The following is a 27,161-nucleotide window of genomic DNA, read 5'->3' as shown; positions in this document are numbered from 1 at the left end:
AAGAAAGAAGAAGAAAAGGAATATCAGACATGGAAGATGCACTAGAGCTGAGAGGGAAAACAAGTCCCCAGGATGATGGTGAAGGTCCATCAGAATGAGTGTGGTATATCAGGCAGAGGTGAACACCAGTATGATTGTAGCAGGTCACAAGGTTCCAAGATATCAGGGGAAGGAAACTGATAGGAATCTGATGTGTCTGTCTTGAGAGGAGATTTATAAAACTGACATCAAGTAAGGGCTTGAATTAGTGATACATATATAAAACATTAAGTCAATGATTAAATAATAATAACTATTAACTCTAGAGAAAGCAAAAAGATGTGCAGAAAAGCAATATAGTTCATTTCATAGCACATCTTTGGATGATATTTACATAGTCATAATATCTTCTTGGCATACCTGTATTGGTGGTGAGGAAGTGGCCAAGGGTGTAAGTGTGTGTGGTAGGAGTAGGTGAAAAAAAGGTGCTAGATCCACACATTCTGTAAGGGGAAGTCAAAAATAAAAGAATAAAAATAATGTGAACATATTATTTAGAGATGTGGAAACAAATTCTAAAACATTTAATAACCTGAAAGATAAGCAAAGTTTGTCTTTGGAAGGGGAAGAAGGAGAAAGCAGGTCAGGGAATTGCTGTTTTTCATAAATAAAGTCCTTGTAGTGTTGACTCCTTAAACTATATTTCAAGCATAACTTTCCTAAAAAATAGCAACTAAAAATAAAAATAATGTTTAAATGAAAAAGTAAACAAAGTGATTTTTAAGTGAAAACCTCCTACATACATTTTGTCTGATTCTAAGTGCATGATTATTCTGATAACATTTCAAAAATGTTTTAAAAACTAGCATGAACTTAACCGGTTCCAACTTTCCTTATAACTAATGTGGTTTCAAAATTTCGAACAGGATCTTCTTGGATTGTGTGTATGCTTCTCACCTTACTAAGGTGAGTATGTAAATGTCTTGAGAGATCTAAATGGAAGACAATGGCCCCAACAGTACAAGTGATTCTGGGTTCAGAAAAATAGTTCCTCACTTTGGGTTCATTTTTAATTGGTGGGAAAATATATAAGAAACATACCTTCTCTACTTCTTTTCTTGTTCCATTCTGGTCTCAAGCCCAAGTGCTAAAAATTGATGAACTCTGAAATTTCCAGTGCCAGTGTTCAGATTCAAGACATTAGTAAGTTCAAATCAGTTTGGGGAAAAGCAGCTCACATTTGAGTCAGACTTCTGTCTTGGGAAGGTTGGTTTCTTGCTTTTTATCTTCTCACATCTTTTCTAAAGGTATTTTCTTTCTCTCTCATACCTGTGATTAGTTTATATGAAAGCCTTTTCCTCTTCTTTCAAAACGATCTGTTCCGTGAAGCATTTCAGGAGCGAGGGACCACCTACTATTTTACACTGTCTCATTAAATGGATCTCTGTGTCATCTTTATGCATCTCTGTGGACTTTTCAATCCAAGTCCTTCAATGGTGATATTTTTATTCCCTATTCTCTGGATGACTATTAACCATTTGAAAGCAATGCTACAGAGATATGAAGGGACGGTATGAGTTTATGTAATTCAGAGTTGAGAGGTATAATCCTGACATATAAAGAGGTAATATATGACTTAGGTAAATATTTTAATATCTGAGGAATTATGATGTAATTTGTTTTCACATCTTTTTTGGTGTCTTACACATTTTCTTTCTATCATTTATCAGTTCTGTCATAAGACTTAAAATATTTTTGGGCATGGTTGTTTATGTTCTTATGATTTATTTCTTCCCCCCACCGCCATGTGTGTGGCCAAGTATTTATAATATATAATATGTCACATACCCAAGAAGAAATAATTAGGGCCCATGCAATTCAGATATTTCTCTTTAATGATAACTGTTGTTTGTTGAATGCATTTGAATCCCCACTGTGATTAATATATACAATTGAGTAATACAAGTGGGTTCTGATATTGTTGATGATTTCTTCCTTACTAAGGTAACTGGTGATAATCCTAAGAACTATGGCTAAATGAATGTTGTATTACAGTGTAGGCATTCTATTCTATTTATCTTCTTTTTTCCAATTGGTCTGTTCTATGTTATGATGTCCATTTCTTGCCTCCAAACCCTTATAGCTGAATACTGTTATGTGTTTGTGGCCTTATGCAAAGTGTGGCCATTATGTCCTGAGATTTTATCAATTAATGTCTATATAAAGCTTTGCTCCTCTCAGGTGTGCTCTGCAGATTGTTCTATGGATCACTGAAGCTCTATGTCCTTCCCTGAGCACCAAATTTATGTTGTTATTTTTTGGTACTGGCCTCTCTCTGCAGGATCAGCATGCTTGGAGGGTTATGTCCTCTTTGCTGTGTGGCCATTGGAGGGCTTGAACACTCCTTTTGTGGAAAGAGTCTTTTCCTACTTGGAGTCTTGTCTTAAAAGTCTTCTGTTACTCAGTCAAGCCTGAGCACTTCCTGTGAGTCAACATTAGTTCTGGTTAATACTGTTTAATAACTTAATATTTTTTGGAGCGGGTTATACATACTCACATGTGTTTGTATGAAAGTATAAATGTGTGTGTAAATATGTTTATACACACACACATATATATATACACACATATATTACATTTATATGTTAAATCATAGAAATTCAGAATGTTTTCCTGAGTGTCAGTGCGAATGGATCTTCTGGTTCTGTATTCTGTTTTCATGGCAAGGACTTCAGAGGAATTTTGAGGGAAAGAATATGGTCTTTATTCTCTCAGTTTTACATCTCATAATGGGCAGAACTCAGGACATTCTTTGCTTTTTCTGAGTTACTGGTATGAAACTATAATCTATGGATTTTAAATGAAATATTTTTGAGGTTTTTTTTTACATATTTGAATAGTTTTTAGTTGAATTCATAACTTTTATAATGGGGAATATATGATAAACTTAGCTTCCAACTTACCTGGATTTTTATATTTATTATTTTATATGTATCATTTTATTTATTTTATATTTAAAGTATATTTCTTCCAAACAGCAAAGTCTAGTCAGACAATATTCTCCTTTCACAATGGAATGCTTAATCCACTTTAAGTGAGTGTAATTATTCATGTAGTTGAATTTTAGTCTGTCATCTTGCTATTTGATTTTATTTTTCCTATCTGTTCCTTATTTCTCTGTGCCTTATTTCTTGTGTCTTTTGGGTGAGTCACTATATTTAGTATTTCTTTTTATTGCCTCTACTGACTTTTTGCCTATACCTCTGTACATTTTTAGAGGTTGCTCTATAGATAATATAATTTAAAGATAAACTCTAAGATCCTTACATAAATACAATTTAATTCTCACCCTGCAGCTATTCCACTTGGTTCTTTCCAAAATTCTTCATTTGTTCATACCTATTGCCCAACTTTTATACTGATTTCTTTAATGTATTGATTTTAATTATTTTAATACCTCTTTGTGATAATACAAATATATAAGCTCTCTCCAGATTTGCTTCTATTACTTTTTTCTCTTTCCTGATTATGGGTCACATATTTCCTGCTTCTTCAGATATCTTATGATTTTAAAAAATTTTTTGCCAGGCATTGTATGTAAAAGGATATTATAAATAATATTTGCCACCATAAAAGTGATGCTGCTTCTTTTTTCAGGCTGTCAGTATGAAGGACTAAATTAATCTGATCAGTAGTATAGCTGGATTGGGGCTTTGTCCCATATTTGTTTAGTTATATCAGTTGTCACTGGCTTCAAATGTTTTTTTTTTTTTTTTTGCTTCAAATGTTTTGATGGTGGGATCAAGTCATGTTCTTCAGCAGGGTTTCATGAGATTCTAGAGATCCCAGAAGCCAGCTTTAATTGTCACTGGGAGCCCTCTTTGCTCTCCAGTCCTGCCCCCCCATTTTTTGCACCCCTTTCACCTGGCTGCCTCATCACCTCTGTAGGATTGCTGTAGTACACTATTAAGGCTCCAGAGTAACTTGGAGGGATTGCTTTGGGAATAAAAAAAAACATGTTTTTAGGCATTTATTTATTTAAAAAATCTATTGAGATAAAATTCACAATCTGTAAATTAACTATTTTAAAGTGAACAATTTGGTGACATTTACTACATACACAATGTTGTGCAAACACCACCAAGTTCCAAAATATTTCCATTGCTCTCAAATAAAACCTCTTATCCATTAAGCAGTTTCTCTCTATTAGTACCCTTGCCTGGCCTCTGGCAACCACCAATATATATGCTGTCTCTTTGGACTTACCAATTCTGGATAATTCATATCAATGGAATCCTATAAAATTAATCCTTGAACAACATGGGGTTTAGGTGTGTTGACTCCCTGCACAGTCAAAAAGCCATATATTTTTATTGTCTCCCCCAAAACTTAACTATTGATAGCTTACTGTTGACTAGAAGTCTTACTGGTAACATAGTTAACATATATTTTATGATATATGCGTTATATACTGTTTTCTTATAATAACACAAGCTAGAGAAAAGAAAATGTTATTAAAATCATAAGGAAGAGAAAATACACTTATAGTACTCTATTTATTGGAAAAAAAACCACACATGTAAGTGGACCCGTGCAGTTCAAATCCATGTTGTACAAGTATTAACTGTAATATGTGATCTACTGTGTCTGGTTTCCTTCACTTAGTATAATGTTTTGGAGGTTTCCTTTGGTATTTTTCCCTGCCCTCAGCTTTCAGCATCCATTACCTTCAGCTGGTGAGGATTGAGAGTGACTTCTCTTCATTCTCCTATCTTTATCTTCAGGCTCCAGTAAGTCACTGTTGGTCATTGTATTTGGTGAAGATTCTGTTGCCTCTTCTGACCTATGACCAGGCTTTGACACTCAATGAAATCCTATGGGAAAGAATTGAAAGTTGGGGAACTTGCTTGGTGTTCCTCAAGATCAGATTTATCACATCAATCTTCAAGGAGCTGTTAAAAGTTTTTTCAAAGTTTAGCTAGTTTCTTTTTCATTCTATCTTTAGCAGATTTATCTTCTTTTTGATATTTTGCTAGGGAGTAAAGAAACTGTGGATCTCTTCTCCTGGATGGATTTATCACTTCTAGAATTTAGTTTTCTTGTGTTTCTTTGCATCTTCAGCAATCCTCAGTGGGAATCTTTGCCTTGATCCTGTTCTTAGAGGAAAAGCTTTCATTTTTTTCACACTGAGTATGATGTTTGCTGCAGGTTTTTCACATATGGCTTTTATTATGTTAAGATAGTCTCTTCCTAGTCCTAGTTTTTTTGGGGGGTATTTTTTTATCATGAAAGTGTGTTGAATTTTGTCAAATTCTTTTCCTGCATTAATTGAAATGATCATGTATTTTTTCCTTCATTATGTTAATATGGTTTATTACATTGATCAATTTTCATATGTTGAACACTTCCAGGAATAGATCCCACTTGGGCATGGTGTATAATCCTTTTAATATACTGTTGACTTAGATTTGCTAGTATTCTGCTGAGGATTTTTGCATCAATATTCATAAAGAATATTGGTCTGTGTTTTTCTTTTCTGGTAGTGTCTTTGACCTGCTTGGTTATCAGTGCAATGCTCACTTTATAGAATGAGTAAGGAAGTGTTCCTTCCTCTCCGATTTTGTAGAAAAGTTTGAGAAGAATTAATGTTAGTTCTTTAAATGCTTGTAGATCTCATCAGTGAATCCATAAACTCCACGCCTTTTTTTTTTTTTTTTTGCTTGGAGATTTTTTTATATATTACCGATTTATTCCCTTTACTAATTATAGATGTATTCTAATTCCTGTTTCTTTGTAATTCAGTTTTGTATGTTTTGTGTTTCTAGGGATTTGTCCATTTCATATGTTATCCAATTTATTGGTGTACAATTTTTCATAGTAGTCTTAAAATCTTTTTTATCTCTGTAGAATAAGTAATAATGTCCTCACTTCCTTTTCTGATTTTAACAGTTAGAATCTTTTCTCTTTATTCTTTGTCAATTTAGCTAAGGGCTTGTCAATTTAGCCAATCTTTTCAAAGAACAAACTTTTGTTTTCACAGATTTTCTCCATTGTTTTTCTGTTCTCTACTTTATCTCTGACTCAACCTTTGTTATTTACTTCCTTCTGTTAGTTTGGATTTAGCTTGTTCTTTTTTCCCCTAATTTCTTTGTAAAGTTAGGCTGTTTATTTGAGACCTTTCTAATTTTTTTAATGTAAGATTTACAGCTATGCATTTCTCCCTTAGCATTGCTTTTGCTGCATCCTATATGTTTTGGTATATTATGATGTGGTTTTTATCATTTCTAAGGATTTTCTAATTTCCCATTTGAGCTCTTTAATTCATAGGTTGTTTTAAGAGTATGTTAATATCCATAAATTTGTTATTTTCCTAATTTTATTCTGTTATCGATTTCTAACTTCATCTTGTTGCTGTCAGAGAAGATACTTTGTACGATCTCTATATCTTTGAACCTATTGAGTTCTAATTTGTAGCCTAAGATATGGTCAATGCTGGAAAATATCCTGTATGCACTTGAAAAGAATGTATAATCTGTTTTTGTTGGGTAAAGTACTCTGTATATGTCAGATCTAGTTTGTTGTTCAGGTCTTCTATTTCTTTACTTATCTTTGTCTCATTGTTCTATTGTTCTATCCATTATTAAAAGGGGAATATTGAAGTCTCTAACCTTTATTGTAGAACTCCCTTCAATTCTGACAATTTTTATTTCATTCATTTTGGTGGTCTTTTACTAGGTGCACAAATGTTTATAGTTGCACCTTTTGCTTTATTGAACTTTTATTAATATGTAATGTCCTTCTTTGTACCTTGTAAACTATTTTGGCCTGAGGGAAAGGAGCTTGCAACCATGGGGAGGAAGTTCAACAATGGCTACCAGCATTATCTCTTTATGCTCTTTCTTTAGGTCATCTTACCCATCCCCATGAATTTATTTACCACTACTGACTAATGACTTCTAAATTTATATTTTGAACCTAGTGTTCACCTTGGACCTCAAAACTCATACATAAATTTATATATATTTCTGCTTGGAATATAGTTGGTATCTCACATGCACTTCAAAATTAACATGACTGTAAAAAAAACAAAACAAAACAAAAAAAACAAAATTAACATGACTGTAATTGAACACATAAACTTTTGTGAAATTCCTTGTCTTCTAGTCTTACCCATCTCAATAATCAGTTTAGTTGTCCAAGTCAGAAACCTAGGAATTATATTTTATTCTGTATATTTTCACTCACCATACCCAATTCATACAATTTCCCCACATTCAGTCTTCAAAATCTATCTTAAATTGTTTTGCTTTTTACCATCTCTACTACCAGCAACTTGGTCTAGATTATCAATATCTATTGCCTGGCCTGCTACAGCAACTTCATAACTGATTTTCTTGCTCTGTACTAGTTACCATCCAGAACATTCTCTACAAATCAACCATAGAAGCCTTTCTCTAAACATAAATTTAACCATGATACTCCTCCACTTAATGCGGTTTGTTATAATTAAAATAAAAATCCATATTCCTCATCATGGCAGACATGGTCCTGAATGCTTTCTGCTTACTTCTCCATTTTCTTCTTGAGTCATTCTCTCCTTTGCTCACTATATTGCAGAAACTTTGGCTTATTTTCTGTTATTGGAAGAAATGAGTCTTTTTTCCATCTCAGAGCCTGCCCGTACGTATCTTGTTCCCTGTAATAAGAATGTTCTTCCCAATCTCTTCAAATAGTACCTTCTTGTTTTTTACATCTCACTTAAATGTAGTTGTCTCAGATAGACTTTCTCTGATCATTCCATTCAAGGAACTTCCTCTCCCCATTTACTTTAAATGCCACTTCATATGGCCTCTTCCCAACATTATCTCTGTATTAGTTTCTGTACCTATTATAACAAATTACCACACATTGGGCAGTTTAAAACACAAATGTATTTTTACATAGTTCTAGAGACCAGAAGTCCAAAATCAATGTGTTGGCAGGGCTATACTTTTTCTGGAGGCTCTAGGGACTCATTGTGTCTTCCAGCTTTCAGCATTCCTTGGCTTGTGGCCACATCACTCCAAACCCTGCCTCCATAGTCACATTGACTCTTCTCTTTTGTGTTATCTCTTTTGCATTTCTCCTATAAAGGTACTTGGAAGACATTTAAGGCCCATTCAGGTAATCCAAAGTTATCTCCTCAACTCAAAATTCTTTCATCATGTTTGTAAATATCCTTTTTCCAAATAAAATAACATTTACAAGTTCTAGGCATTAGGATTTGATGTCTTTGAGTGGCCATTCATCCTATTACATGCTCTATCATGACTTTCTGATTATCAGATTTAGAATGCTGTTTTTACATAAATTATATATATATATATATCTTTAGGTATACGTTTTTTGTCAGTTTCTCTTAGACCAACACTATTCAGTAGAAATATAATGAGAGCTACATACGTAATTTAAAATTCTGGTATCCATATTAAAAGGTGAAAAGAAACACATGAAATTAACTTTTATATTAACTCAGTACATCCAAAATAATATCAACATGAATCAATATCAGACTTATTACTGAATATATATATCATTTTGAATAGTTCTGAAGTTATTACTGGATATATGTTATATATACATACATATATTTACTTATTGAATGAATAGTTGTTATATGAATAAAAGGAGACCTGAAAAATGTCATGCCAAGCCATATTACAATTTTCTTAACATCAAAATAGATATGTATTTTCAGAGTCACATTTATCTGAACTATGAGTAGAAAGTTAAGTATTAGTGATTATGAAACTTCTCTATGTGTCTCTAAACCAACTCACATTTTTGCTTGCACTGTTTCTCTGGATGACAAATTTTACAAGTTTGCATTCTTTAAGAATATTTTATATTTTATTTAAATTTTAAGGGCATTTGTAAATGTTTAATATTCTGGGATTTGGTGAAAATGGATCTTAATACATATTTATTATAATAATTTTCTTAGTTATGGTGAATTCTATTAACCAAAATTGCTGTGGAATTCATCCTCTTAAATATTTATTGTCACATAATATTTTAGATTTGAGCAGTGAGGAAATAACACAGTAGCTCATAGAGAAATTAGAACAGTAATGAAATTCAATCTATAATAGTTTATACATCATTTTGAACTGACTAATATTAGGAAAAGCATGCATATTCTATTAAAATATTAAAAGTTATTGAGGGCAAATTTTTATTTAATATTAAAATATAAAACCTCTTTAATCACTGGAAAGAATCCTCAGAAGTGGAAAGAAAAACTCTACATCAACTTAAACATTTCGGGACAACCAATTTCACTAATTTAAAACAACTTCCAGAGCTAAGGATCCAAGCAAATGAGCCATTTTCTTTAAAAATTCTGACTCATCTTGGGAGCATTAAAATTAATAGAACTTATGATCTTGAGTTCTGCTCATTTGTGAATGTGTTTTCAGTAAGTACACATAATTGGGGTTGGGATCTGACAGTCCCTTATATATATAACCATCATGAATACACATAGAGTTTTACATATTTCAAGGGGTCTGATTCATGATTTTATGAAATGAAATGAACTAATGCAGAAAACAAATCTTATTGCAGACCAGTGGGATGCTCTATCCCTGTAAAACATTAGGATTAAAAGTACTAAGGCAATATTTTAGCCCAAAGCCTGAATCCTTTCTATAGAATTCTAGGGCAAAGAAGGTGATGGAGGGAGTGCAATGGAGGGAAGGTGGGTAGAGTCAGGGAAATCTTGTGATCACGTTTTGCAAGGATTTCATGGATGAGTGGGTCAGTGCTTCATTTCGTAGAGGCAAATTTTTAGCAGTGGTTATCATCAATCTTCCTTCAGGCCTTGTTATTTTTCGAAACACGCAAGCGTAAAGGCTTGAAGGAAGGCATCTCTGCCCTGGACAACTTCCTGGACAAATTGTAGGCAGCCCTCCCCTGCAGCCCGCCACCCCAAGTGGGACTCAGCACAGCCCCTGCACCCCGCTAACTATCGACTGCAGCAACAAGCCATCGCATTCTCCATGACACCTTGAGACTGTCCAGTGACGCTCCACCTGACAGGTTCTAGGGCCCACTCAGTGCCATCACTCAACGTGAACACTTGATGCCATTTCTTTCTATATGCATTCCAAGATTTCAGAGGCAACAGAAATGCCCTGGCAGCAGGGACTTATTTGGCCAGTGGGGAGGTGGGGGAGGCAGGATGGGACACTCAACATTTTTTTTTCCATTTCAGAAACTCCAATGTAAAACAAACAAACAAACAAACAAACAAAAAACCCGAAAAAAACAAAACAAAACAAAAACCAAAAAAACAAAAGCGCATTAAGAGGCTTATTTGGGTAAATGGCCCATAGTGGATTTCCCCCCAGAAAGGGGGAAGGAAGAAAGGATAGACCTTTCTTTTTAGACAGAAGCTAGAAGGCAGGAAACTTTGTGCAGTGTCACTGTGAACACCTCCAGCTGTATTAGTGCCATTGGAATAATAAATTTGTTATGGTGGTGGAAAAAAAAAAAGTTTACTGTCCCTAGTCCTTGTCTGTGTAGTTTCTGATACCTTCCTCCAGGAGGCTCAGATTCTGAGCCAGTTCTGTTGAAGGTGGAAGAAATGTTCTATCTACACTTTAACCATACCAGTCAGTAGTGTCAGAATTCAGTTGTGCTGTCTCAGAATTGTTGTTGTGTCTAGAAGGACCTTGAAGGATTGAACAAGCTCACACAAGCTGGCACTTTCATTATTAGTTGCCCTGCTTTGTACTCTGGTTCTGTATTGGGACACTGATACTCTGTCTTTGACAGGCTCTTATTCCTGGAGATGGATATAATATTTTAATGAGAACAAAGGGCAGCAATGATGAAAACCCTAAATTTGTTTCTCCAAGATTTAACTATGCGAGTCTTTGGTTTATAACTCTATGTTTTTCATATTCAGTAATTTATGAAAGTCATATCTAATAATTGGTAAGTGTTGATATCAAAGGGTGAGAAGTACATAGTGACTACTTTTAGAATTGTCTAAGTTTCTGAGTAATAAGGTTAAAATTTAACAGATATCATAGATTTTGAAGTTAATATAATGTCTAGGCATGTTTATAAAAATTAAGTTTGTTTATGAAGATATTTTTACTAAAAGAATTTTAGGTACTTTCAGTATTATATAATCAAAGATTTAAAAGTTTTAAGAACTGTATAATGCTTATCCCTAAGAACTTCTGAAAATATGCTAATGTAAAATCAAATACATCAAGACTCAAATATGAAAGTCCATCACACTGTAGAAAAACATTTATAAAGAAACAAAAATGTCTGAGAATGAAAAGAGAGAAACTGCATAGAATTAAAGAACTAGAACAACACATATTAAGGATCATAAGCTATAATCATGTAGAAGAGCATAATCCAGTAAATTTGTGTTAAAATGTGATTTTATCTTATATTATATGTTTATTATATCAAATATATACTAATAACACATATTATGTATGTTATTGTATATACTTTAAAATAATGTAATAAATATGTGACCTCTGAAAAAACTTAGGTCATTGTTGTATATCACACTTACCTAGGTACAAATATACCTTTACTCAGAAGAACATAGTTTCTCATAGCTTTAGCTGTTTCGATGTCATGCAGATGGGTACAGCACCATCACAATTCCTAGAGACAGACTTCTGACTTTCTCTATTTTTACCTTTAAAAACCCATGAGTGTGAATTATTCAAAAGTTTGATTATTGGATTTAGATACTGTATCTAAGGAGAATTAGGTATTTAATTATCCTGACAATAAACTTTATGAATAAGTAACTAAAATACATTCATATTTTATTAATACTTATCAGGATCTGTAAGAATAATGAGTATTATGTAGGTCATCTGAATTTCCATAAATTTCGTCGACTTTTTGATTTCAAGATATGAATGCTTTATAATTAAGAAACTTATGAAAGCCAGTTAAAATTTTTGTGTCATGTCCTTTTCCATTACTTCATCTAAGCTCTTTCACAAAGTTAGACCTCCTTGGAGGTCCACAGGAAGTAGGTTCAAATTGACCAGATTTCTGTGGACACTGTTCATTGGACTATCAACTGCTCTACACTTAGACTAAGCCAACAACTGGATCAGTTTTATTATCTCTCACATTTCTATATGTTTTCTGCTCATTCATCTCCCCTCTAGCATGTATTAATTAGGTGGTGAATAAGACAAAGAATAATACTTTTGTTCTTACAGATTCATCTACTGTCACTAATGCATTCCCAAGCCAGCCACTTGGAATATCTCTGCATATCTCACATCTTGTTGCAGAATTCTCAAGACTCTCAAATCCTATTTAATTTCCATTAATTTTAATAATGCACAGAATGGAGTTCTTCTAAAAGGAGTAAAGGGGATTTTGTTAAATTAAATAAGTAACAATGGGGTGTTAGGATTCCCAAAACCCTAGAACTCATGAGTATTGACAATTTAAGTGGCAAATTACCCAATAGTACAGTGGTTGAGATTCATTTATTTTCAGGGAAGAGAATAGTGAGCTGCTTCTCCTCTCACTTTACCATTCTCAGTTGGTCCAGTGATAGGGTGTCATGTCTCAGCCACGCTCTTAGTAGTACACATTTTGGAAGGGACCAGGGTTCACAGATGATCAGCAAAAAGGTCTGCCTATTGAGGCTTCCCTGTTTCCCTAAGATGGTGAGTTAGCAATTGATTTTGACATAGCTTGGGCAACCCAGGTGGCCCAGTGGTTTAGCGCTGCCTTCAGTCCAGGGTGTGATCCTGGAGAACCGGGATCGAGTCCTGCGTCGGGCTCCCTGCAAGGAGCCTGCTTCTCTGCCTCTCTCTCTCTTTCTGTCTCTCAAATAATAAATAAATAAATAAATAAATAAATAAATAAATAAATAAATAAATTTAAACATAGGTTGAAGAGGGGACCTTCAAATGTGCATTAAGATTTTACAGATTATAAAGTAATATGTTCATTAGATGTCTTCACTCCCTTCTGCTGTCTATCTTATTCCTCACGTCACCACTCCAAAACCCATATACTGTATCCTTCAATTCTGCCTTTGAGCTTCATTTGATCTCTATTCTCCATCCAACCCTGAGCCATGCTTTACTCCATCCCCAAATGAGGTGCTGGATATTCAGGGATAGAGTAGGGAGGGATTAGGGGCAAGTTAGGGTGGAGGGTGAAATGAATCTTAATATAATAATATATTGTTATTAAAATTATATTTTTTAAATTCGGAATGTTTTTACCTTCTGACTCATGTCACTTAATATGGCACATTTAAACAACTGTGTCAAAATATCTTGGCATTCAGCTGCGCAAAAATGTCTTTCTTTAGCCATCAGTGACTTCAGTAACACTTCACATTGAATATTGATGGGGGAAAGAATATTGGTACCATTAAAAGTCACTTTATAAATCTACTAAAGAAATAAGGGAAAAGAAAAGTGTTTGAAACTTGCTACCAGAATAACAATATATCTATATATTTATTCACCTGCCTTTGGCCTTTTATCTCATAAATGCTGCCCCACACAGGCCTTTGTATCTACTGTCAACAGTTTGGTTTGTCAAAGATATCTCCTCCAGGGATAATTATTTACACATGGAAATTTGTTGGAAATTAGGTATCACCAAGAGGCTGCTTTGTATACTGTGGTAGCATGTATGTAAATACATCAGTTCATATTGAACAAAAGTAAAATACAAGTTTAGGTGAGTGGTCAATAGAGCTGGCCATACACTAGGGTTTCCTGAAATAGAAGGGGCCCTAAGAGGCAGAAAGTTGTGCCAAAAACTTGTTTCTAAAATTTGTGCTAAATTCTTTTACAACATCCCCAATAAATGATAAGGCACATCAAGTGACCAGGAATGCCTAACTCACAAGATAGAATACTCCATTTCCAGTTCTAATTCAACTCTTTATTTTGACTGTAATCTGCCTGTCTAATCCTTCTAGTCCTATTGTAGCTTTCTGCAACCACAGGTTGAGACTAGCGCATTTTCACCATAGCAGTTTTGCAGGTTATTTGAAGACAGATATAAATGATCTCTATTTTTTGGTTTAAATGAAATCTTACCTTTAATTTGTAATGCTGAGGGGTAGATAGAATACTTGTGTCCTGAGAATATCTAGAAGAAATGCTAATGATGTAATTGATACAATGTTGTATGTTAACTGTGCTGGAATTAAAAAAAAAATTGTTCAAAAAGATATGTGTACCCTTATGTTTATTTATTGTTTTAAAATATTTTATTTATTTATTCATGAGAGAAACAGAGAGAGAGAGGCAGAGACACAGGCAGAGGGAGAAGCAGGCTCCATGCCGGGAGCCCGATGTGGGACTCTATCCCAAGACTCCAGGATCACACCCTGGGCTGAAGGCAGCGCTAAACCACTGAGCTACCCAGGCGCCCCCTGCCCCCCACCTGTTTATTGAAGCATTATTTACCATAGCCAAGACTGGAAGGAAACCAAGTGCCCACTGATAGATGAATGGATAAAGAAGATGGGGTGTATATGTGCAATGAAATATTACTCAGATATAAAAGAGAATGATATGTTGCCATTTGCAACAATATGGATTGACCTAGAGGGTCCATTGTATGTTATGCTATATGAAATATGTCAGACAGAAAAGACAAATACTCTATGATTTCACTTATATATGGAATCTAAGAAACAAATGAAAAACAACAACGACAAAACCAGACAGAAGAGAGCAGATTGGGCCAAATTATTATTATTATTTTAAATATATTTTTTAATATTTTATTTATTTATTTATTTATTTATTTATTTATTTATTTATTCATGAGAGACACAGAGAGAGAAGAGAGGCAGAGACACAGGCAGTGGGAGAAGCAGCTCCATGCAGGGAGCCCGAAGTGGGACTCGATCGTGGATCTCCAGGATCACACCCCGGGCTGAAGGCGGCACTAAACCGCTGGGCCACCAGGGCTGGATTAGGCCAAATTAAAGGGAACTGAAAAGTATAAACTGGTGTGCCTGGCCTATTCAGTTGATCAAGGGGCCGCCTCTTGATTTTGGCTCAGGTCATGCTCTCAGCGTCCTGAGATGGAGTCCTGCATCAGACTCCACACTCAGCGAGGAGTTTTCTTGAGGATTATTTCTCTCTCTCCCTCTGCCCCTCCTCCCACTCTTTCTCTCTCAAATAAATGTTTTTTTTAAAAAAATGTTTGAAAAAAGAGGTATAAACATGCAGTTATAAAATAAATAAGTCAGAGAGTGAAAAATATCACATAAGGAAATAGTCAATAATATAATAATGTTTTATGGTAACAGAATGTGACCACACTTATGATGGTTGAGTACTGGGTAACATATAGAGTTGTTGAATAAATATGTTGTACACTTGAAACAAAAGATATGCTAATGAAAATTAAAGGAGAAATCAAATATATCAAGACTCAAACAAACAAACAAAAAAGAATCCTGATGTTGACCAAGCAAATACTATGATTTTGACTTTTCTCAAAATGCACCAGTCTACCCATCACAGCATAAAGAGCCACAGTGATGTTTGAAATCAAGTGATTATTTGTAAATTCGCTGATGTGTACAGATTTTCAGAACATATAGTTTAATTTAAAACTCGTTAAATGTTTCATGCTCATAGACGAAGAACTTTCAAGCAATAAGCAATGTTTAGGAGATAACCTGCAGCTCAAGAAATGTGACGTCTTTGAAAGGTAGATTTCAAATATATCTTTCAGATACTTTAAAATTAAAAATTTACAAATATTACAGGAATATTATTTACATATTCCTAACTTCATTATAATTTTTCACTAAGAGAATTGTGAATTTTATCCATTTTAATAGAAAACATTCAGTTAAAATTGATACATACTATGTTCTAGATATTTTTATTGATTTCTTCTTTCTGAAGTTTCTCATTTTTTGTCTATTTTATTATCTAAGTTAAAATTCTTGAGGTTCTTCTCTAGTCTTTTATATTTTAATGTAGATTAAAGAAATCCTTTTTGAAATTATGATGACAGTAAGCCATGCTGAAACATTTATCAAATATATTCATAATTTCTTATTATGCTACTTTTAAATTTAATAACTAACACTTGTTTTAGAAAGAAAAGAACAGGATTAACTTTTCTCACACAGAGAAATTAGAAGATAGTATTCACTGCTATTGTAATTTATTACTACTCTGAGTTCTCAAAGTTACCAAAGAGTAGCAGTGAAAATAATTGCAAGAAAACTGGAGAAAAGGGAAGCCTGGGTGGCTCAGCAGTTTAGCACTGCCTTCAGCCCAGGGCCTGATCCTGGAGACCTGGGATCGAGTCCCACATCAGGCTCCCTGCACGGAGCCTGCTTCTCCCTCTGCCTGTGTCTCTGCCTCTCTCTCTCTCTCTCTCTGTGTGTGTTTCTCATGAATAAATAAATAAAATCTTAAAAAAAAAACTGGAGAAGAAACTTCCATATTTTGAGATCATGAACTGAAAATGTTTTATTCTTAGCTATTTATAAGGATGGGTAAATTGCTTTCATATGGTTGAACATATATTCCAAATTTTCACAAACTGAATAAGGGGGACATTTTTGAGAAGAACTGAGTCTCTTGGAAGGAAGTTGTGATGCTCAAAGGAAAGTTTATAATATCCATTACTTGTTCAAAATTTGTTAACAACAACAAAATGTACTTCAGTGACACTATATTTTATCTTGTGGGATACTCTTTATATATATGCACAACTTTTATTTCCTTTAGGTGGGGTCTGTGTCTTGTCCATATTTTTACTACATCTGAGATTGAGTACATGGTAGGCATTCACTCAATGCGATTCCTATTTCCATAAACTTTTGATATTGCTATTAAAGTACCATTTCAATATGTTTTTAATATGTGTCCTAAATAATGATCTAAGATGGACTGTCAGTTACAATACACATTTATTTAACTTGAAAATAATTTTAAATGATACATGTGTTCCAGTTTTCAGAATTCATCAGAGTCCTGTAAAATAGAATGCTTTAGAATGTGTTCAACTCATAGTTGTATTCTGCACACTTGAAAGGGGTGGGAAGGACTGATGTTAAATACCAAACCTAAAATGTATTGGTATGAGAATATAGGCAGAATATATTTTCTTCAGCTTCCAAGAGAAGTTAAAAAGAAATTTGAATTCATATGTCATCTCTAATTTTATAAGCCTTGCAAAACCATTTCTTAATTTGGCACCATTAGCAGCCTGATTGGAGGCCACAGTGTTTGCCCAACCAGATCCAGTGAATTGGGAATCAGAGTGAATGAGTATTAAGATAGCAACATATGAGGAGAACTGTATTACAGAAATCACACCAACAAATGACAGAGTTGCTATACTGAATAGTAGTTGGAAGCAATGGTGTAGATACTTTCATGAAAATGATGGGGATTGATTTTTATCTAGATTAACTGATAAAAAGCAGATTTAAGGAAGTAGTATAATTTTAATTCGATGAAATCAAATGACAAAAATCATTGAGCTAAAAAAAAAATCATTGAGCTAGATCTTTTTCATAATAGATGTAATTTTAGGTTTTAAATAATACAGTACATGCTGTTCATGAATGGATGCTTTATTGACAGCAGATATAATGCTATAGGGTGCTAAAACATTACACAATTGTACAATCCAAATGAGTATTGATTAGAGAACAGCTTCAACCAAATTTATGCCACTCTATAGGGATATAGAAAACACAAATTTTTCAATGATTTGAAAACCAAGAATTATTTGAAATTATTATTCCAACAATGAATTTTTCCCTCTGCAATTTTGATGGCTCACTAAGGTATTTCCAGATAAATATTTTGCCAGAGGGGAGACCTATTCCCTTTATGTAGGAGACTCAAAGGAGACAGTGAAATAAAATATATACACATGAAAGAAGTGTGTGTATAAATAAATAGATCATGAAATAAGAGATGTTGTTTATGTAGCATTCTGGAACATGCAAGTGTTGGGTCCCACAGTACAGACCAAAAGTTATAAAATCATCAGTGTCATGGAGTTGACGTTCCTGGTAGTGGTAGTAGCATGATAAACAAAAATTAAAAAGTGAATTGTATAGTATATTTATTTTTAGAGGGAAGTAAGGGGCAGAGAGAGAGAGAAAGAGAGAATTTTAAGTAAACTCCATGCCCAGTATGGCCTGACGTAGGGTAAGGGGAGAGGGGGCTCAATCCCATGACCCTGAGGTCATGACCTGAGTTGAAATCAAGAGTCAGGTCCCTAACTGAGTGAGCTCTCCAGGCACCCCTGCATAGCATATTTAAAGTGAAAAGCTATATATGGGGTAAAATCAAGTAAGGAAAAATGATGAGAATAAGGAAGGGGGATAAGGAGGAATCATGGTTGCTGTATTGCAAGGGATGGTCAATGAAGCAAGCCCTGGTTGAAAAATGACATTTGGGCAAAGATGTGAAGGGTTGCAATAGCCATAGAGATATCTGGGGGAGGAATGTTCTGCTTCTGGGAAGCAAGAGCAAAGGTCCTGAGACAGCAGTGTGCTTATCCTATTTAAGGGAAAAGTAAGGTGATCAGAATTGTAACAGAGTCAGAGAGGAGGGGGAAGAAAAAGGTAAAGCTATAGAAATAAGGAGCCTGGGGTAAACCACAAGGGGCCTTACAGGCTATTTAATGACATTGATTTCTACTGTGAATGAGATGGGGTGCCATTGGAGATGGAGTGCCAATAGAGCAGAGGACTTAAATTTAAAAGTAGGTCTTATACTCATTTATAGTATCTGAATTATATCTTGTGTTTAAAAATAGTCCTGTGATTTCTGTTGTTGTTAATGCACAGGTTGCACGGATGTCCTTTATATATGTAGTGAAATGAAAACAATTGTTATTTAAAACCAAATGTGACTATAGTTAATTTTGTCTTCTAAAGCAAGTGGCATAGTTCATATCTGTTGGGAAATAAGTGTTTATATTGGTCTCCCATTTTCAGAGGGCATATAGGAAGATGATTCTACTTATGGAATATTGAGTTGAAACTTGGCAGACATTTTATTCAGAAACATCTTATTTTTAAAAACCTGATATTAAAAAAAATCTTATTTTTAAATAGCTTTTCATTGTTTGTATTATATTTCAGCCACTATGTGTTAAATGGCCTTTAATAGGCTACCCTGGAAGCATTTGTTTTATTATTTCTATGAAAAAAAATGCAATTTGATTTCTAAACCATTGGCTTATGTATAAACTTTGGGAACATAAGTCATTAACAATCTGGAAATTGCCTTTATAAACAGCTATAAACAGGTAGATAATGTTAATGATTGACCTTCAATAGATCAAATAGTCTCTATAAATTTTTCAAATAGGACAGTTTTTTTTCTTATGCCCTAATGAATAACTTTTGGGGTTTAGTGTGCAATCTTTGGATACACAACATAGTTTTTCTTGATTGGAACTGAAATGTATACTGCTTCAGAGATTTCATTCTTAAACTAAAAATCTAATACCCAGGATAAAACTAGGTTCATAGAAATTAAGAATAGAGAAAGCTCTCCCCTACTCCCATATTATCTATGCCATTTGTGAAACATTTTCTGGTGCCTTTTCTGAAGTGGTATTGAGATGGGGGCCATCCTAGGCAGACAGGTTATGGCTTTTGGAATGAAAATTGTACCAGTAAAGACAAGTGATGAATCATAACTTCTAAAGGCAGATGCTCTGGAGTCAGGAAAGCTTGAGTCCCACCTCTGCAGCTGACTAGCTGTGGGACTTTGGTCATGTTACTTAACTTCTTTCCTAGGACTCAGTTTCTTCATCTTCAAAATTAAGATTCTACCCAAGTTCCAAGGAGGATCAAAGGAAGTAATATTTATATTGCCTTGTCTCTAGCAATAATGGCTACCTAGTAGGTGTGATAGATTCATTGCAAAATAACTGTGATTCTATACCCTTTCCTGTATCCACACCCTTTGAAAATAGGAATTTGTGTTCCTTCCATCAAGACATAGAGTCTATTTTTCACATCTTGATTCTATGATGGTCTTTTGATTTGTCTTAGCCAACATAATAGTGTTATTGCAAGCCTAGGCCCATCCCCAGGTAATCACTGATCAATTTCTGTCACTTTAGATCCATAAGAATTTTCTAGAATTATATATAAATGGAATCATAGAGTTATTAGTAAAAAAATTACTAGCAAATAAAATACTAAATAAAATAGTATTTACTATTAGTATTATTTACCGTTTTTATTTACTATTTAGTATTTACTAAAAACTATTATTTATTTACTAAATAGTAAAAAAAAAATACTAGTATTTTTTGTCTGGCTTTTTTTACTCAGCATAATTATTTTGAGATTAATCTGTATTGCCCTATGTGTATTGCTGAGTGGTACTCCATTTTATGACATACCATAATTGTTTATCCACTCACCTATGATCAATATTTGGGTTGTTTCCAGCTTGTAGCTATTGCAATTAAAGCTACTATAAACACTTGCATGTAAGTCTTTTTATGGATATATGCTTTAATTTCTTTGGGGAAATACCTATGACTAAAATGGCTAGATCATATGGATAGTGAAGGCCTAACTGTTTAAGAAACTGTGGAACTATTTTTAAATGTGGTTGTATCATTTTACATTCCTACCAGCAATGGTGTTTGTTTCATATTTTTGCCAATTCTTGATATAGTTAGGCCTTTTATTTTTAGCCATTCCAAATGTATGTAGTAGTATTTCATTGTTATGTTAATTTATATTTCTCTAACAACTGATGATGTTGAGCATTTTTATTTGCTTATTTACCATTTCTATATGTGTCTATTAAATACCTTGCCTATTTAAAAATTTTGATTGCTAATTTTCTTATTTAGTTTTGAGAGTTCTTTATATATTCTGTATATAAATTATTTCATAAGGTATGTGATTTGCAAAAATTTATTCCCTGTCTGGGTCTTATCTCTCATCCTCTTAACTGTGTTTTTTGAAGAGTAGAATTTTAAAATTTTCATGAAGTCCAATTATCAAATTTTCCTTTTATAGGTCATACTTTTGGTGTCATATCTAAGAAGTCTTTGTCTAATACAAAATCATGAAGATTTGCTCCTATGTTTTCTTTTAGAATTTGTCTAGTATTGTTTTACATTTTGAGTTAATTTTTATATATGGTATAAGATGTGGGACAAAGCTGTCCTTCTTTCTTCCCATGGATATCCAAATATAGTGCCATATGTTGAAAAAACTATCCTTTATTTACTGACTTATCTATGCACCTTTGTTAATCAAAGTTTTATATATTTGTGAGTCTGTTTTTGGACTTTTTATTTGATTCCATTGCCTGTCTTTATACCAGTACTATAGTGTTTTTGATCAGTGTAGCTTTACAATAAATCTTAAGATCAGGTAATATGAATTCTTCCACCTTATTCTTCTTTTAAAAAGTTGTTTAAGTTATTCAAGAGCCTTTGTATTTCTACAAAAACTTTAGAGTAAATTTGCCAATTCCTACTTAAAAAGTCTGCTGGGGTTTTTGTTGAGATTGCATTGAACCTATAAACCAATTTAGGGAGTATTGGCATCTTATCAATATTGAATCTTCTGACTCATGGACATATATTTCCATCTATTTTTCTTTAGTTTCTCTCACAAGTATTTTATTGTTTTCAGTGTATAGATTTTTACATAACTTTTCTCAGGTTTATTGTTAATATTTTGCATTTTTATAACATTATAAAAGATATTTTAAATGTTTCCATTTCTGATTATGTATCCCTACTATATAGAAATAGAATTAATTTTTATATATTGATCTTGTATTCTGTAAGCTTGCTAAAGTTAGTTATTTGTTCCAGTAGCATTTTGTATATTTCATCAGATTTTCTACACATATAACCATGTTATCTGTGCGTAAGGACATTTTTGGGACACCAGGATGGCTCAGTGGTTGAGCATCTGCCTTTGGTTGGGGGCATGATCCCAGAATCCTGGGATCGAGTGCCACATTGGGCTCCCTGCAGGGACCCTGCTTCTTCCTCTGCCTATGTCTCTACCTCTCTCTCTGTGTCCCTCATAAATAAATGAAGAAAGTCTTTAAAAAAAAGACATTTTTATTTTCCCTTTCCTATCTTACATGTCTTATTTATTTTTATTGTTTTATTATACTAACTAGAATCTTCAGTGTATTGTTGAATACAGTGTTAAAGTGGACATCCTTGCCTTGTTCCTGATTTGAGGAGGGAAAGCATTCAGTCTCCCACCACTAAGTATTTGTATGTTATAGGTTCTTCATAGGCGCCTTTTATTAGGTTGAGAAAGTTACCTGCTATGTTTAGTTTGCTGAGAGTATTTAGCAGAAATGATACTGTAAATATAAAGACATAAATAAATTAAAAGAAAAAGGATTTAAAAGACATAGCATGTTGTTACTAATGGAAAGAAAGCTGGGATAGATATATCAATATTGAAGTAGATTTCAAAGAAAAGAATGTTATCAAAGATAAAGAGAATCATAGCATAATAATAAAAGTCAAGTCATCAAAAGATATAATAATTGTAAACATTTATAGACATGATGACAACACTTTAAAATACATGAATCAAAAAATTAAAAAAATGTATGAATCAAAAATTGATTGAGGTGCAAGGAGAAATAGGCAAATCCACAATTAATAGTCAGAGTTTGTATGCCTTTGCCAACAATTGAGAGAATAACTACACAGAAAATCCACAAGAAATAAGAGACTTAAAAATACTATGAGCCACAAACAGTTAAAAAATTGAGGAAGCAATAAGATACTGTTTACAAGAAAGTAGAATGGTGGTTGCCAGAAGCTGTGGGAGGGGAAATGGGAGTTGTTGTTTAATGGGTATAGAATTTCAGTTTTGCAAGATAAAGAAATTATGAAGATTGGTTGCACAACAGTGTAAATATACTTTTATTACTGAGCTGTATACTTTGAAGTGGTTAAGATGGTAAATTTTATGTTATGTGACTAAAAAAATTGGCATCTGCTAATAGGATTATAACCAATTTCCTGTAAAATGGGTAATACTTACTATATTATAAAAAAATATAATGTTTACAGTAACACCTGGAAAGCATAACAAAATCTATGCAGGTCCTTCATAGGGAGAAGTATAAAACTTTATTGTGAAACATTAAAAAAGACTTAAGTAAAGGATGGTATGTATCATGTTTATGAACTAAGGATTTAAATATTTTTAAAAGAGCAGTTATCTCCAAATAGATGTATCAATTCAATGCGATTTAAATCAAAATCCCAAAAGGTATTTTTTGAGGACTTTGATTAAGTTGATTCTAATATTTATATTTTAGTAAAAGAACCAAGAACAACCAAAACGCTCTTTAAAAAATAAGGTGATAGACTTGCTCTAGGAGATCCTAAGAATTATTAAAGAGCTGGAGTAATTAAGTCAGTGTGGCATTAGTGTAGGAAAGACAAATCAACCAATTGAATTGAATAAAAATTATATATATATATATATATATATATATATATAGTCACTTGATATATGAAAAAGATTCATTGCAAAATAGTAGGTAAAGAAGAATCTGCACAGTAAAGGCTGCTGTGACAAGTATCTATATTAAAAAACAAAGTTGTATTCTTAAGCAAAATATTATTTTTGGAATAAGATCTATTATGACAGACAAAACAAAATCTTCTAGTGGACAGTACAGTTGGGGATCATCTTAATGATCATAGATTACATAAAAGTGGACACTATTATATACTGATATAACTACTGTAAAATCATTTGGCATTATCAAGTACAGTTGCAGATATGTCTTTTGACTCAGTACTTTTTTTTAAGATTTTATTTATTTATTCATGAGATACACACAGAGAGAAGAGAGGCAGAGACATAAGCAGAGGGAGAAGCAGGCCTCATGCAGGGAGCCTGACATGGGACTCCATCCCTGGTCTCTAGGATCAGGCCCTGGGCTGAAGGCGGCACTAAACTGCTGAGCCACCCAGGCTGCCCAGTACTTCTTTTCTTGGTATTTATCCTAGAAAAATAAGCAGACATGTACATATATATGTACAAGATAGTTCATAGACACAGTAGTGTTTTTTTATAACCTAAATCTAGAAAGCATCCAAATGTTCATCAGCAATAGAATGGATATATAAATTTGGGACATTTATAGAGTGAAATATTATATAGCAATGAAAATTAAAACCCCACAGCTACATGCAATAACATACATCAATCTTACCAAGATATAGATTAGACAAAAAATAATATGTATTATGATTCTACTTACCTGAAATTGAGAAAACATCACTAAATCTATGAAGAAAGTTAAAGAACTTATTTTCAGAAAAAAATGAGAAATGTAGTTACCTCCAAAGGTAAAGGGGAGTGTTTGTTACTAGGAAGGGAAACATGGAGCCTTCTGCAATAGTAGCAATGTTCTGATTCTTGACCTGTGTAGTGGTTAATGGTTATTGCCTGTTCAAGTCACATACATGCCTTTACTTTTCTATATGTAGGCTATGTTTCACATACACACACAAAAAAAATACAAGAATATATCCTTTTTTAAAAAGATTTTATTTATTTATTCATGAGAAACTCAGAGAGAGGGAGAGGCACAGACACAGGCAGGAGAAGCAGGCTCCATTCAGGGAGCCTGACGTGGTAATTGATCCCGGGTCTCCAGGATCACACTCTGGGCTGAAGGCGATGCTAAACTGCTGAGCCACCTGCTATTGCTATATATATAGCAATATATTGCTATATTCTTACCCACAAGAATATATCCTGATGAAGACATTCCCTTCCCTCCCAGAAATTTCAGAATGGCTCACTATTAGAAGATCTATTAATATAAATAATCATTAGATCTAAGGAGAAAAATCTTCTCATTACTCGATAGCTACTAAAAAAATAATTTGAAAAAAAATAAAATAAAAAATAATTTGAGAAAATTTGATAGTCATTTGCAATGTAAAAAATCTGATATACAAATAAACCCAGGTGAATTCTTTCTTAACATGTAGTAATTTTCCATATCAGCCTAAAAGCCAGCATTTTGCTTTGAGGAAATTTCTAGAGATATTCCTACAGAGGTTAGAGATTAATTATGCCCATTACCATCACTAATATAGCACTATACTTGGCTAAACCAAAAAAATTTTCAAAGGCTATGTAATTACTAATATAAAGGGAAGGCGAGGAAGAACTACCAATGTTTCCAGAAGATAGGTTCCTATACCTGGAAAACCCAGGAAATCAACTAGAGAATTAATACAAACAAAAAATAAATTTCAAAGAGTTGTGGAGGATGGGATGATTTATTCAGAAAGCAGTAGCTTTCCTGTATGCAAACAATTAGCAAACAGAACATTTAATGGGCAAAAAGATATCATTTATGGTGATATCAAAAAGGACAACATATAGGAATAATCTTAACAGGAAATGTTTAGATGATTGAAAAAGATACGAACTACTCCTGGAAGATAGAAAATAAGCCTCGATCATAGGAAGACTTGATAATATCATAAAGATTTCTGTTCTCAAATTAAATTTTCATCTTCTAAATTTAAATTGTGCTATAGAGTTATACTTAATAGCATTATGATAGCAAATAACAGTTTTTAATTTTAACTAGACAAGCTGATTGTAAGTGTGTATGGAAAAATAATCCAACATGAATAATAAGGAAAACTTTGGATGAGGAAGGAAGACTAGCCCATTAGATAGTGTATTCAGGATTCTCCAAAGTAGTAAAGCTAACAGGTGACACATACCCCTCTGTTAGTGGCAAACTAAAAGGGGGAACCTGAGACTTGACCTTTTTTGCCTCGCATTTCCCACTCTCCTTTACAAAGGATAATATTGATTTTTGAGCCAAAGAAAAATAATTCAGTTAAATATTTGGAGATAAATAAATAAATAAATAAACAAATAAATATTTGGAGATAATTCTTAAGACTGTGAACCAGAATGAGGCCTCGGTTCTTGTTAATTTAAGTGAAAACTACTAATCAGTGGTACCTTTAGCAAGAAAGATCCATCTTACTTTTTGAAGATTTTTAACATTTCTTCTGGGTTGAGTGCTATCCCCAAAACTGAGGAAAATTAAACGAATGGAGATCTTACGCTCTCCAATTCAAAGCATACAACCTCATGTAAACAAAAAGAAAAGAGAAAAAAACTGCCTACTCCTGCCCCAGCCAGCATTTCTGTCATTCTATTCCATAAACTAAGGGTCACCTGTCATTTGAAACTCCAAACCAGGGATGCCTGGGTGGTTCAGTGGTTAAACGTCTGCCTTTGGCTCAGGTCATGATCTTGAGGTTCTGGGATCAAGTCCCACATCAGGCTCTCCACAAGGAGTCTGATTCTCCCTCTGCCTGTGTCTCTGCCTCTCTCTCTGTGTCTCTCATGAATAAATAAATAAAATCTTTAAAAAGAAAAAGAAATTCCAAACCAGAGTTTCTACTGGTCAGCACCCAGTCTCTTGGATATTTTTTTCAGAAATACCCCCATGCATATGTTTGTAAATCAAAAACAATTCTTCTGAGTCTTTCTTTTTTACTTAATACTGCACCTCAGAGAATTTTCTTTTTTAATGGCTCTATGGATTGCAGGTTGGGAGCAAATTGTATGTGGGGGCTGAAATCCAGGCTGTGCACTTCCTGCATGGGGCTGTGAGAGCTGGAGGGAAGGGACACCTTTGTTTCACTGTTTAACCTGAAAGTTGGTGGAGTGGGAGATGTTCTGCCTTTTTGCAATTTGTCCACCACCAGAAGGCACACATTTCCTAACTCACAAAGGGCATTTTGTTAGCAATAGCCTGTTCTGGATATTTCATAATATATTTAATGGGTCTTTCATTGATTGACACATTTTTTTGGTCACTCTTTCTCCCTATCTCACTCCCCAATACAGCCAGTGCTTTGGTAAACACTTTTGTGATATTTTAATGCCAGGTGACATAGATTAACCTGTGGTGTCTTTGCCAACATGGCCTGAATTATTTGCTAGTTCTGCCAGACTGTAGTTTGCTCACAAAGCATTTCTTAGCATTTCAGACTTCCTTCTACCCTCTTAATCAGTTTTACAGGTCTAAGACCAATTCCCTAAGTTTCAGAGCTGCCCCTAACTTTGGCAGTGGCACAGGAAA

At 33.7% G+C, this 27,161-nt stretch overlaps 1 long non-coding RNA gene across 1 annotated transcript in view; it reads left to right on the top strand.

Moving 5' to 3' along the window:
* LOC144289832 (uncharacterized) overlaps positions 1–27,161 on the top strand; it is a 170,385-nt gene that overhangs the window by 102,372 nt on the left and 40,852 nt on the right. Inside the window, exon 4 of the long non-coding RNA XR_013357809.1 lies at positions 906–945. This is a non-coding gene — a long non-coding RNA (uncharacterized LOC144289832). The remainder of the gene's footprint in view (positions 1–905; positions 946–27,161) is intronic.

This window comes from Canis aureus, chromosome 19 (assembly GCF_053574225.1).
Source record: "Canis aureus isolate CA01 chromosome 19, VMU_Caureus_v.1.0, whole genome shotgun sequence".
Taxonomy (NCBI): Eukaryota; Metazoa; Chordata; class Mammalia; order Carnivora; family Canidae; genus Canis; species Canis aureus.
The sequence above is the reverse complement of the archived record's forward strand: the minus strand, read 5'-3'. Positions and strand labels throughout refer to the sequence as shown.